Here is a 12155-nt window from a genome sequence, read left to right on the forward strand (position 1 = left end):
GACGATTAAGACGTTACGTAACGCCGCATAAGCACGCCACAAGACCATCAGGGCCGTGATTCGTTGTGCAAGACCGCCTGTGCGTGAGGTACGCTCTCGTGTTGCGTGTCATTATGCCAGGTATTCCAGGTTCGTGGCCGGGTCCGCGGCCGGATACAGATCGAACCATAACCGATGCAGTTTTTTCAGTCCCCCCTTGCCTCGCCCATAGCGTGTCCACGGCTCGCGCATTAATCGCCTATTTGGAACCGCTGCCGGAAGTGTTTTGCTCGGGTAAGGCAAACGTTAACACTTTAATTATCGACTATTAATGCGAGATTGCTGAAATGTTGTTTAAAAGACGCTGAATCCAGAGATTTCAACATTTCCTGGTCCTAACCTCTTCTCAGACTTCGACGAGTCGATTCGTGATTTCTAGTGATAACAGCTGTTAGGTGCGAAAGTTTTTCTGCTCTTTCAAGTCGGAATTAAAATCTGTCCCATTCTCGTCAATATTTAAGTATTCAAAGAAATGAAGACGTACAATAAATATACATTTTCTTTTTCCGTTAAGAAATTATTAGAATTGAGACATTTCTAGTAATTGTAACTGCGAAGAAAATAATTCGAGGTTAATTCGAATGCGAACACGTGAACGTGTAGTCTATAATCGCACTTTTAATAAGAATGAGTACAATCCCTGGGAAAAGGTGTTCGATCACCTTTTAAAACGCAATAATTTTTATCAAACTGATCTGATTGATTCGAATCTTTTTTTAAGTGTCGGAGTGGTACTATGACTAGCATACTTATCGTGTACCAGTTAGTTGTTTCTGACGAGTATACTCGTCATGAAGAAATGGCAATATTTTACGTTACGACGAGTATACTCTTCAGGAAGAAATGGTAATATTTTGTTTAATGTTACGACGAGTATACTCGTCATGAAGAAATCACAAAGCAAAGCTAGCAAAAAATATTTTACATGGAGGATTAACAAGAAGACTATCGACAAGAATACAGTATCTTTAACATTTGAAAGGAATTCAAGTCATTTGGCGGAGTTTTAAAAGAGTTATTGCATTTTAAAAGGTGGACGAATACTTTTTGCCAGGACTTGTAGGTCATTTTAATCTCGAATCTCTCCGCACAATGCCAGCAAATTGAGAGAGCACTCGATACCGTATATCCTAGATTAACAAATGTTCCGTCAAACGAATTATATACGTTGATAACATGGAATTTTTGAAGCCGTTCAGTTAGCAGTAAGTTGCACAAGAATAGTACAATTTCACTTAGACGATATCGCATTACCCAATAGCTGAGAATAGAAAGAGTGAATAAAAGCAAACAAATGTACATATTGCGTATCTTTAATACGAGGAATGGGCGGAGCCACTAAGCAGCTGGGCACGAATGTTTGTTTACGCTTTTAAATTGCTTCGTTGAATTTATGAATATATAATAATAAGAATATAATTCTATTTCGATCTTTTAGTATACTCGTTTTACTGTGCGTTTAGAAGCTGACGTGCGTTCGTCGACGTAATATATTACCGAGGAAAATAAAATTTCACTGGAATTTTCGATCACTTAAATTTTGGGAGAGAAATATTGGGCTTGCCTAAGAATTTTTGAGGTTTGTGGAATTGTACTGTTATGTGCAATTGAACTTAATAATGTGCAATTGAATTTAATAATGTACAATTGAATTTAGTGATGTACAATTGAATTTAACCATTTGCACTCGAATCTATATTTTAACTCTAAATATAAAATCACTTTTCTAGCTTATAGTATTTCTATTTTATATGACAAAATGCATTTTATGCATATGAAATTGACACTTGAGACTCGCCCAACAGTTACATTCTTAACAATTTTTTAAATCTAAACTTTTTTAATATAAAAGTTATCTTAAAGCGTGACATAATAAATTTTAGCGGTGGCTCAGAGTCACCATTCGAATGCAAAGGATTAATAATGTATAATTAAAACTAATGTACAATTGAAATTAATGTAAACATTGCAAAAATGTACTGTACTGTAATCATTGTAGAATTCTTTGAATCCGATAATGAACGAAAATCCAGCAAATCTCAGATTTCTTTCTGATAAGGAACAGTGTCAAATTTCCGAACCTAGAATAATGATGACCGCCGTGACATTAGTTCTGCAGGAACGAATGAAACGAGCGCTTGTACAGTGTGCCCCAAAAATGTCTCGCAATCCGGAAATGGCGGGTTCCTCAGGTCATTTGAAGCAATTTTTTCCTTTACAAAAATTTTCTTCTATGCACCGTTAACGAGTTATCGACGAAAAACAGTGACCAATAAGAATCGAGCACGGCTGACGCGAGGCGGTCCAGCCAACCAGCGCACGAAGCCCAATTCCGCTCATTGGCTCGGTCGCCTCGCGCCAGCTGAGCTCGCCTCTCATTGGTCACTGTTTTTCGTTAATAACTCGTTAACGGTGCCTCGGAGAAAATTTTTGTAAAGGAAAAAGTTGCTTCGAATCACACGAGGAACCCGCCACTTTCGGATCGCGAGACATTTTTGGGACACCCTGTATATTATAATGTCAGCGCGTTATTCGCGGCAACGTCAGTCAGTCTTCGTGAAGGTCGAAGTCTGTTCCTCTTCAGAAAAGACGATATTCGATAACTTTAATTAGATCTGCCGGCCTATTTAAATGGCGAAGAGTTTTTACCGCGGCCGCGGTTGCCCGGGAATAATTGAATTCTTGAATTCCATTAGACCCTCGAAAATCAATACAGGCTGTCCGCGACGGTACTGTCCACGTCCCCTGAACAACGCGCAGCTGATTTCGATCGAGGATGTCACTTCTGGCCTTCGTCAACGGACTTGTCCCGCACGCAATTTCTCTATTTAGTAAAAAGGAAGTGCCTTTTTCTTTTATTTATAGTATATTAAACCGAGCACCATAGGCGATCTACGTGGCCACGATCTATGTAGCAGCACCTCTCGCACGGTGAACCACAAACTAATCGTCAGCACGTTTATTTTTCATAGTTACTTCATGCAAATGGTAATAAGCGAGCAACGTTAACAAAGTTCAGTAAAGTTCTCCTGCTTTTTTAATTCACGTGCTTCGCACTTAAAATAAATTTCCATAAGGTCATCGTGTTTCTTGATAAAATGTCACAACGACATTTCAGTTATAACGATCGTTTTCTGTATGACAACAATTGCAAGCGAAGCTGAAAGGGAGAACAAAGGACAAGATAGGATATTGCGAGTAATCGAGCTACAGGAAATTCGTCCAAATTGTTCCTCAGCTTGGAAGCAAAAGTGGACAGTTAGAGAATTATTTGATTATTATTATTATTATATTATTTATTATAATTATTTATACTATTTATATTTATTTATTATAATTATTCGAGCCTTGTAGCTCGTTTTTATAGCTGTTAATAATTAACGACTATAAAAACCAGGCGCAAGGTTTTTTGTTCCCAAGTTGTCCATTTTTGTTTCCAAGCTGAGGGACAATTGGGAAGAATTTACTGTAATCAGATTTTTGATAAGATTTGACAGATTCTGAATAGTATATTAACCAATTTACACTAATACTCTGAATTTATTTTTATAAATATGATAATCAAATCAGATATTTTGATTTGATTATCAATTGCGATTGGACGTTGATCGCATTAAAAGATTTGTAAATTTCACAATGTATAATATACATATAATTACCGATTGTCAACAACTATAAAAACCAGATTGTCCAAATTGTCCATTTTTGTGCACAATCCGAGCGCGAATTAGGGAGAATCTATTGTACACACAAATGGAAAGAATTCGTGATACAGTTCTCTAAGAAAAATCGCTTAGTCGTTTGCAGCTTGAAAGACACGCGAGAGGTAGAGGCAATTTATTTTACTCGTTAGACCTTGTCATAATTCATTGCCACGGTCTATAGCCTTATGCCACTCTGGTTTGTGTCACTTAGTTCGATTATTAGATGTAATGTCATTGTCAATGTGTCAGCCCTGTGACACATATGCGCTACAAAATAAAGATAAAGTGTCAGTCGTTCGCAGCCTATGAAAACATAATCAAGATTGAACCGTTGGCACGTTCTAGCACGGTTCATACCTGCTTCTGAATGAATCATTGTTTATTGTTTATACAAGTTGCTTCTCGTGTTTCGCTATTTTCTAGTTGATTTAATTCCGCTATATTGTTACACGGATAAGATATTTTGTACCACGCCTTTAAAAAGAAAACAAAATAATTGCACATGTATTATTTGAATACGTTAACGTTTATGTTGTTGTCACATTATGTGCGCGAGAAGTATAAATACCTTTGCACTAAGAGGGAAAGAAGAAACTAAATTGAAAATTTAATTGTTTTTACTTTTGTTATACATTTGAAGTACTATTGAGATTCAAATATCTCCCTTATGTTTTATTACTTGTTATCAAAATCTTATCGCTAGTTTTGAAAATATTAAATGTTTTGAAATAGTGGACTTGTTCAATCTTCGCTAATTTTCCCGTGCTAGGCGTGCGAGCGAGGCTCGACCTCTGACCCGCGCAAAATGTGTTAATACAAAATTATGAAAGTCAAACAGGTGAATCCGTAATTTCCAGCTTTATTGAAATTTAAATGACATTTAAACGAAATGTCGGTCTTTATAATTTCTGTTTCATAAAACTCGGGGTATGGGAATCGTGATTGTTTCATCGATTGAAAATTGTCCGCCATTTTTCTCATCTTCTCTGTTCAACCCGCAACGGTTATAATTGCAACGGACTGCAACGGAACTCGATGCAAAGTACGAACGGTTTATAAAAAATGTAAATAAAACTGTATCTGTTCTATTAACATTTCAAATCGATCGAAAAACGATGCGACGATATTTATAAATTCTTGCGACGTTTGCCGTAAATGCATCGAGTCCACAATTTAATTATAAAATTGTTACAAAATGACGTGTAACGACCGAGCGCGGAAAACGCACGATCATCGTGGAAAGAAAGAACACGCGCGTCTTCACGTCTCGACTACATCATAAACGACAAGTGAATCGGACACTGTGTTCCGACAACAGGTGTATAATTTCTGGCCGAGAATAATCGCGCGCTCGTCGAAACACGGATAAACGAGAAAGCCAACAGCGGCGGCTCTCGGCAAACCTGACACCTCCGCAGTTTTCGTCATCCAAGTGTCTTACGTCCGCGCGACGTCGCACGAACGACCGTGTCTACCAGACGGTCTACGAAACTTCTTAACGAGGCCTAACGTCACCGTTAAGGAAATCCCTTGTCGAAAGGCTTTACGGTCGCGTGAATGGCCGGCCTGCATCCCGCAGATTATCAACGACGCTTTTACGACGTACCGGCGTTCTTCCGCTTTCACGACCAAAATACACGCATATTTGTCACACGGCGGCCGTTCAGAACAGGCCAGAGCGTATAACGAGGAAGCGCCGTCAACCGGCGGAGCTTTCCTTGTGGAATCGTTCAGTGTCAGATGCCAGAATCGTTGTGCATCGTGCCAATGGAGGCGGCCGTCGGCACGCGCGCGCGCGCGCGGGGCACACGCTTCCCCGCATTATTTTCGTAACGTCTCCTCTGTTTACACGACGCCGACCTGTAAGATAAGTGTAGGCATTACTGGGATTTCTCAATGAAGGCGAACTTTCACGGAGAAAATAAGACCTTTTCACGCCGATAAATTGACAACCCGAGCTATGCAGTAATGTCTCCCTAATTGACGCTCAGATTGTCCACAAAAATGGACAATTTGGGAAGAGGAGCCTTGCGACTCGTTTTTATAGTTACCGATTGTCAACGATTATAAAAACATAGTGCAAAGCCGGAATAATCGTATCTCCTGTTCCCAAATTGTCCATTTTTCTGCGCAATCTAGGCGTCAGTTAGGGAGACATTACTATTACCTATTATTATTTAACTTGAATATTTACTTTTCTTAAAATATTGCATCTCTGAAAGGACAAATGTTATTAAAAACCGTAATGTAAAGATGCACAATCTGCATAATCTAAGCGTCAGTTAGGGAGACATTACTGTACCTATTATTATTTAACTAGAATATTTACTTTTCTTCAAATATTGCATCTCTGAAAGGACAAATTTCATTAAAAAGCGTGATGCAAAGATACCATACGTGTGCATACATTAGAGCGGTTATGTTGATACAGTAATAGATATTACCGCGAGCCAAATACTCTGCGGTCGTTCCGATGTACTACGTGTCAAATATTGTGGACGTTTCGATTACTGTGTTACTCTGGTATGTTATATTTCCGAGATACTTGTGCAATACAGTTTCTCGCAAGGCTAACACCGCGTTTTCCTTAGGGCAGCATAACCTTACATTTTTCCTTTTCTCTATATCGTTTCATATTTTTTGTTCTCTTTCCTTTGACTTCTTCCTTTCTGCTCTTCCCATTTTCTATTAAATGAACACACACACACACAGCTGCAATTCCTAGATCAAGATATTCTCACTGTAGCACTTTATAAATTAGGTATATATAGGTACATACTCTGCGATCAAGCGTGTTCGCGCCGGTTCATCGAGAACTGCACTGTATAGGTTAAGCTGCGCAGTTCGGTAAAGCAGCGCACTAATGTACACACATAGTAAAAAACTGTGCGCACCGTGTGCAGCGCTTTATTTTGTTCTTTTCTGTTTACATGACATCTTCGCGTATACCAGGATCACACCCTAATTTTTCGAGCACCGAACTTTGTTTACACACGCGTCGGTTGTGCGTAGAAAATGTGTTGACAGTGTACAGAAACGTGTTATCTCGTGTAAAGTCTAAGCCGTGTTTTCGAGAACTCTTTCATGGGAATTTATCGCGGACGATCGATCATTCTAGGTCAGATCATCGTAATCTTTTAGAATCGTTTGAAACGCGTTCATGTTGTGAACGATGCCGGATAGAATTGCGTCTTCTTTTAAACGCGAACACTCAATCATTTTCCAATTTTCTTCGTCGAATTAACCTTAACCTCTTACCGTACCATTTTCTTCATAGTTTCGATCTTAATTAGAAGTTTTTCCATTGTAATAATTCCTATGAAGAAAAAAGACAATTTACATTTATCGTGTGTCTATATTTACTGAAATGTTTAAATTAAATTCTTTGTCGAATTGTTAACCTCTTATCGTACCATTTTCTTCACAGTTTCAATATTAATTAGAAGTTTTTAGATTGTAATAATTTCTAGGAAGAAAAAAGACAATTTATATTTATCGTGTGTCTATATTTACTGAAATATTTAAATATTGATAAGAAGAAATTAGAATTTTATATATATATATAATTTTATTGAGACTAAAAGAAACGGAATAGTATTCATCCTTAACAGGTTATTACTAAAAATCTCCATCACGTGTCAGACTAGTCAAAGTAGAGGTTAAAGCGACGATCCGGCAACAAATTTAAGCGAGAGCGTAGAGTATTTTTAAAAGCCACGATGTAAAAATATACTTCTACAAGGCGTGAAACTCCAGTGCGCCATAAATAGAGAATTATGAAACTTCATGTAAATACATGCGCAGTTTTATAGCTCACGCCGCCGAATTTGCGCGTAAATAAAGAAAGGCTCGCGTTCCGGAAATGATCGACATCGAGAATCGAGAGATTCTGTTTGCCGTTTCAGACGGAACAAGTGGAAACGATAAATCGTGGTTGGACGCGTTGAGCAAGAAATTCTGACAAATCTACTTCGAACAGCTTGCAAGCGAATTTTCCATGTAAAAACAACTTCGCTAAATGCTAAGTCCGATCACGTGATCTCCTACGCGAATAAAACTGACTGTACTTCTGTGTCAGCTATTATATAGGACTCGGCAGATTCGAACTATTGTACCAATTATCACCAACTTGTCTCCTGTGAATTCCAAGAATGCAAGCTAAACAATAGAGAATCACCCGGGCCCGGCATAATTCGATATCCAATATGCTACAATAGAGTGCCGCGTTCGCTGTAATTGTCGTTCAAGAACTGTCGGGCAACTTCGTACAGGGTGTTCCCAAAACAATTTTACTCCGCGAAAAAATACTTGTCGAATATTTATGTAGAAATATGATACGTCGTTTTCAATGTATGTAATTGCGTTTGAAAACTCGTTGATGTTGTTGTGGAATACCAGATGACATTGCGGACCGATCATGATTTATTGTTTCTACTACTCACGAACATACAAACATGTTTTCAGAGACGAGTATAAATATCTTTTGCCATAACGTTTATTCGTCTCATTACAATAATTCCCGACTGGCGACACTCGACTGCTTGGAATTGGGAACACCGGACAGTTATTGCCGCTGTTCGTACGTCGCAGAACACGTATGTCCAATGAAACGTGTAAATTAACATAAACAGTGATAACATTAATGAATTGTCTGTGTAACTTGCACACGCTTCAAAGAGGTTGCAACAGCTAATTACAAATCTTCACATTCGATTTTTCTAAAATAATTCAGGTTGTTCGATATAGTAAATTCTCCATAATTGACCTTGGAATTGAGCTTGGAAACGAAAATGGACAATTTGGGGAGAGGTGATACGATTATTTGAACTTCGCGACTCGTTTATACAGTTGCTGAGCGTCAATAATTATAAAAACGAGGTCCCAAATTGTCCATTTTTGTTTTCAAGCTATGAGTCAATTAGGGATAATTTATTGCATAAGGGTGTTCCATAATTATGTCAACATCTGGAAACAGGAGATACTTGAAGTCATTTGAAATAACTTTTTCCTTAGTGAAAATGCAATCGGCGACTTTGTTTACGAAAGTTTTATTAACGAAATATACCGACCAATCGGGGAGCGAGTGCGGCCGGCGCTCCGCCCTTGCGGCCAATGCCGCGTCGCGCCGGTCGTCTTACGCAGCGGAGTGGTCGCGAGAGTGGGGCGTCAGCCATACGCGGACTTTCATTGGTCAACGTTTTTCGTTAATAACTCGTAAACGAAGCCGCAGATTGCATTTTCGCTAAGGAAAAAGTTTCTTCGAATGACCTCAGCAATCACATCTTCCAGTTGTTAACATAATTATAGAACTTCCTGTATTCTTACGATCAATCTCAGACTGCAAATTTTTAGCGCGCGTATTACCATGGCCGTATCATGATTCAAAAAACACCCTTTAGAGAAACATTCGCTCCTTATCGTCCCGTCTAGGTCAAAGAACGTGTCCTCGGTTCGAACCCGCTATTTCGAGCCTCCGAATTGCTCTACAAACGACGTTAACTTTTTTTCCATAGGACGGTTTAGCAAGGCAAATCCGAGTAATTCGCCGATTAGTATTCAATCTGCGCAGCTTCGAGCTTCCCTGGGAATTCGCCTCGCTAAATTAGGTGGAAAAGTTGGAGGCAGGCGACGAAATCCGGGTTTCGTGCTACAACGTTCGTTTCATAATTTCCCAGCAATTCTCAGACTCGCACAGACACGTCCGAGAAAAGTATCTCGACTACAATAAAGACGACGATCCGAAAAAAACTCGCGCATCTTACAATTTGATTAGCTTAATTTTAAAAATTAATGCTTCCAAGAATTTTCTAGGCGAATCACGGCAAAAATTCTTTAATAGATTATCGTAAATAGAGAACACGCAATCGATTGTTTCCTACGCGATCGTTTGGAGAAGCAATTTCTATCTCGGATTAAAAAAAAAAAAGAAACTATCCTTCGACGTCGGTTCCGAAGACGGCTAATAATTTCGAAGAGGTATTCCGAACGAAGCGAGCAGGCTATGTTTAATGTTTATAATTCTCGGGAGGCTCCCAGGCTTCTGATATTTTCAGAGTTAACAGCAGAAATGTATCAGCGCGACAAGCTTTATTTATTTAACCGGCGAGAAGTGCGACTTCGAAGCTTGTAGGCAGCTGCGTGCGAATAAATCCTCGAATAAAACTGACCCGGGCGAGAGCGATCAGCAATTATTCAGCAGAAATTTCGTTCGGACGGTGCACCGACGCGGCGCGGAACGGCGCGGCGGCCGTTCACAGAAAATAGGACCACTATTATTCCGCAGGAAGTGACACAGAATTTTCCTCCCAAATCGATCCGGTGCACCGTCAGCTGACTCCGTCCCGAAAGAACCCGATTCAGCGCCGACCTTACCCTCGGCAAAGATTTATAGCCGGATCCGGCGCTTTTATTCTGATTGAGGCCAGGACCGGGCCGGCTGCCGAAAACTCGGCAACTCGGGCAACTCGGAAAATGTCTGGCAATTTTTTCGTCCCATTTCCGCCCGATCTTATTCTCCCCGGGTTTCGCCCGACTTTGTTTTCCTTTCGGCTCGCCGCAGCGTTTCTTCCACGGCACGGTTACACTACAGGGTGTCCCAAAAGTGTCTCGCAATCCATCCGAAAGTATTGGATTCCTGAGGTGATTTGAAGCAAATTTTTCCTTAGCGAAAATGCAATCCGCGGCTTCGTTTACGAGTTATTAACGAAAAACAGTGCGCCAATCAGAGGCGAGATCGTTTGGCGCGAGACGGCCGAGCCAATGAGCGGAACTGGGCTCCGTGCGCTCGCTGGCTGGGCCGCCGCGCGCCAGCCGAGCTCGCCTCTTATTGGTCAGTGTTTTTCGTTAATAACTCGTGAACGAAGCCTCGGAGAAAATTTTCGCAAAGGAAAAAGTTGCTTCGAATGACCTCGGGAATCTCCTATTTCCAGATTGCGAGACATTTTCGGGACACCCTGTATGTACGTATTCCGTGAGAAATGAGAACGAAAAGGCTCCAGGAACGTTGAACGATACCGTCGACGCTTTAATGGCCGAAAGCTCGTTTCCGGTTGCTAGGAGAGAATCGCGCGCGCGCCCGCCTCGAGGGGAAACTGCGAACACCGAGCGCCGCTCGCGAAAATCTCTCGCCTATTAATATTTCAGCTAAGTCGTCGGCACTTGCTTAGACGACTCTCCCCAGCGAGGGCCCCGCTTCCTCCTGCGTCAATTAAGATAACGCCTCCTCGATAACTCCCGGGACGTCCGTGGACGATAGCGGCATCGATAGGTACTCGACCTTTCTCATTCGCGGACGATAAATCCAGTCACTGAATAATTACCAGCCTTGCTGCGGCGATAAGGCGTTTAATTAAATGCGCTTCATTAGCCGCAAATTCTGAGACGCGCTCGTAATCGGTGTCGGCGGTATTGCGACGCTTTTGTGGCAAAAACTTGCGCCGTGTCTCAAAAACATTTTAGTAATTCTATTTCTTGTTTTAATTTTATTTCTACTATTTCTATTTTATTATAGATTTCTGAATATAGGTTTTCAAAATTTAAGTAATAAATTTAATGATTTAATAAAGTAATGGAATTATTAATTTAAAAAAGAAAGTAGTAAAATTGTTAATTTTAAGAGAAGTAATAAGGTTATTAACTTTATAAAATAGAACCGTCTTTTTGATCCGATATTTTAACAGCTTAAAATGGGAGAATCTTTTACAAATTTGATCGAATGTGTTGAATGTTTCTAAATAGCAGTTAATCAGAGAGACAAAAATAATTATAGACCCAGTACGAAAATTTAAAAAATGCATTTTGCAGGTCTTGGTAACTTAGACGCGTACCGATCATTTCGTTGAAATCTGTACAAAATTTGGTCCAACTTTAAAACAGTTACATATTTCGATTTAGATGTTCGAACTTCGAATGCTTTCGTGAGCCGACGTGCACAAAAGTGTGCTAAACGGTTTTTTACAACTCTGTCGTATCCCATTTACATAATTATATACAATAGGACGGACTCTTTCGTGATAAATGTCTATTTCTGCGCGTTCGATTTTGTTCAAACACTGAAACTAGTTTACTCGAAATTTCGTGCAAAAATTTCAACAACGCACCTGTGAAAAATTATACAAATATTATATATATAATAATGGAAAATTATACAAATATTACATATATATACAACGTGTCCCAAAATTATGGTATTTCCGGGAAATGTGAGGTTCCTGAGATCATTTGGAGTAACTTTTTCCTTTACAAAAATGTTCTCCGAGGCATCGTTAACGAGTTATTAACGAAAAACACTGACCAATAAGAAGCGAGCTCAGTTGACGCGAGGCGGCTTAGCGAGCGCACGAAGCCCACTTCCGTTCATTGGATCGCCCGCTACGCGCCAGCCGATCTCGCCACCCATTGGTCACTCTTTTT

At 39.9% G+C, this 12155-nt stretch overlaps 1 protein-coding gene across 6 annotated transcripts in view; it reads left to right on the forward strand.

The window, feature by feature from the left end:
• LOC117227768 (1-phosphatidylinositol 4,5-bisphosphate phosphodiesterase) overlaps positions 1–12155 on the forward strand; it is a 42764-nt gene that overhangs the window by 6004 nt on the left and 24605 nt on the right. The gene's annotated exons all lie outside the window — the stretch shown is intronic.

This window comes from Megalopta genalis, chromosome 8 (genome assembly GCF_051020955.1).
Source record: "Megalopta genalis isolate 19385.01 chromosome 8, iyMegGena1_principal, whole genome shotgun sequence".
NCBI lineage: Eukaryota > Metazoa > Arthropoda > Insecta > Hymenoptera > Halictidae > Megalopta > Megalopta genalis.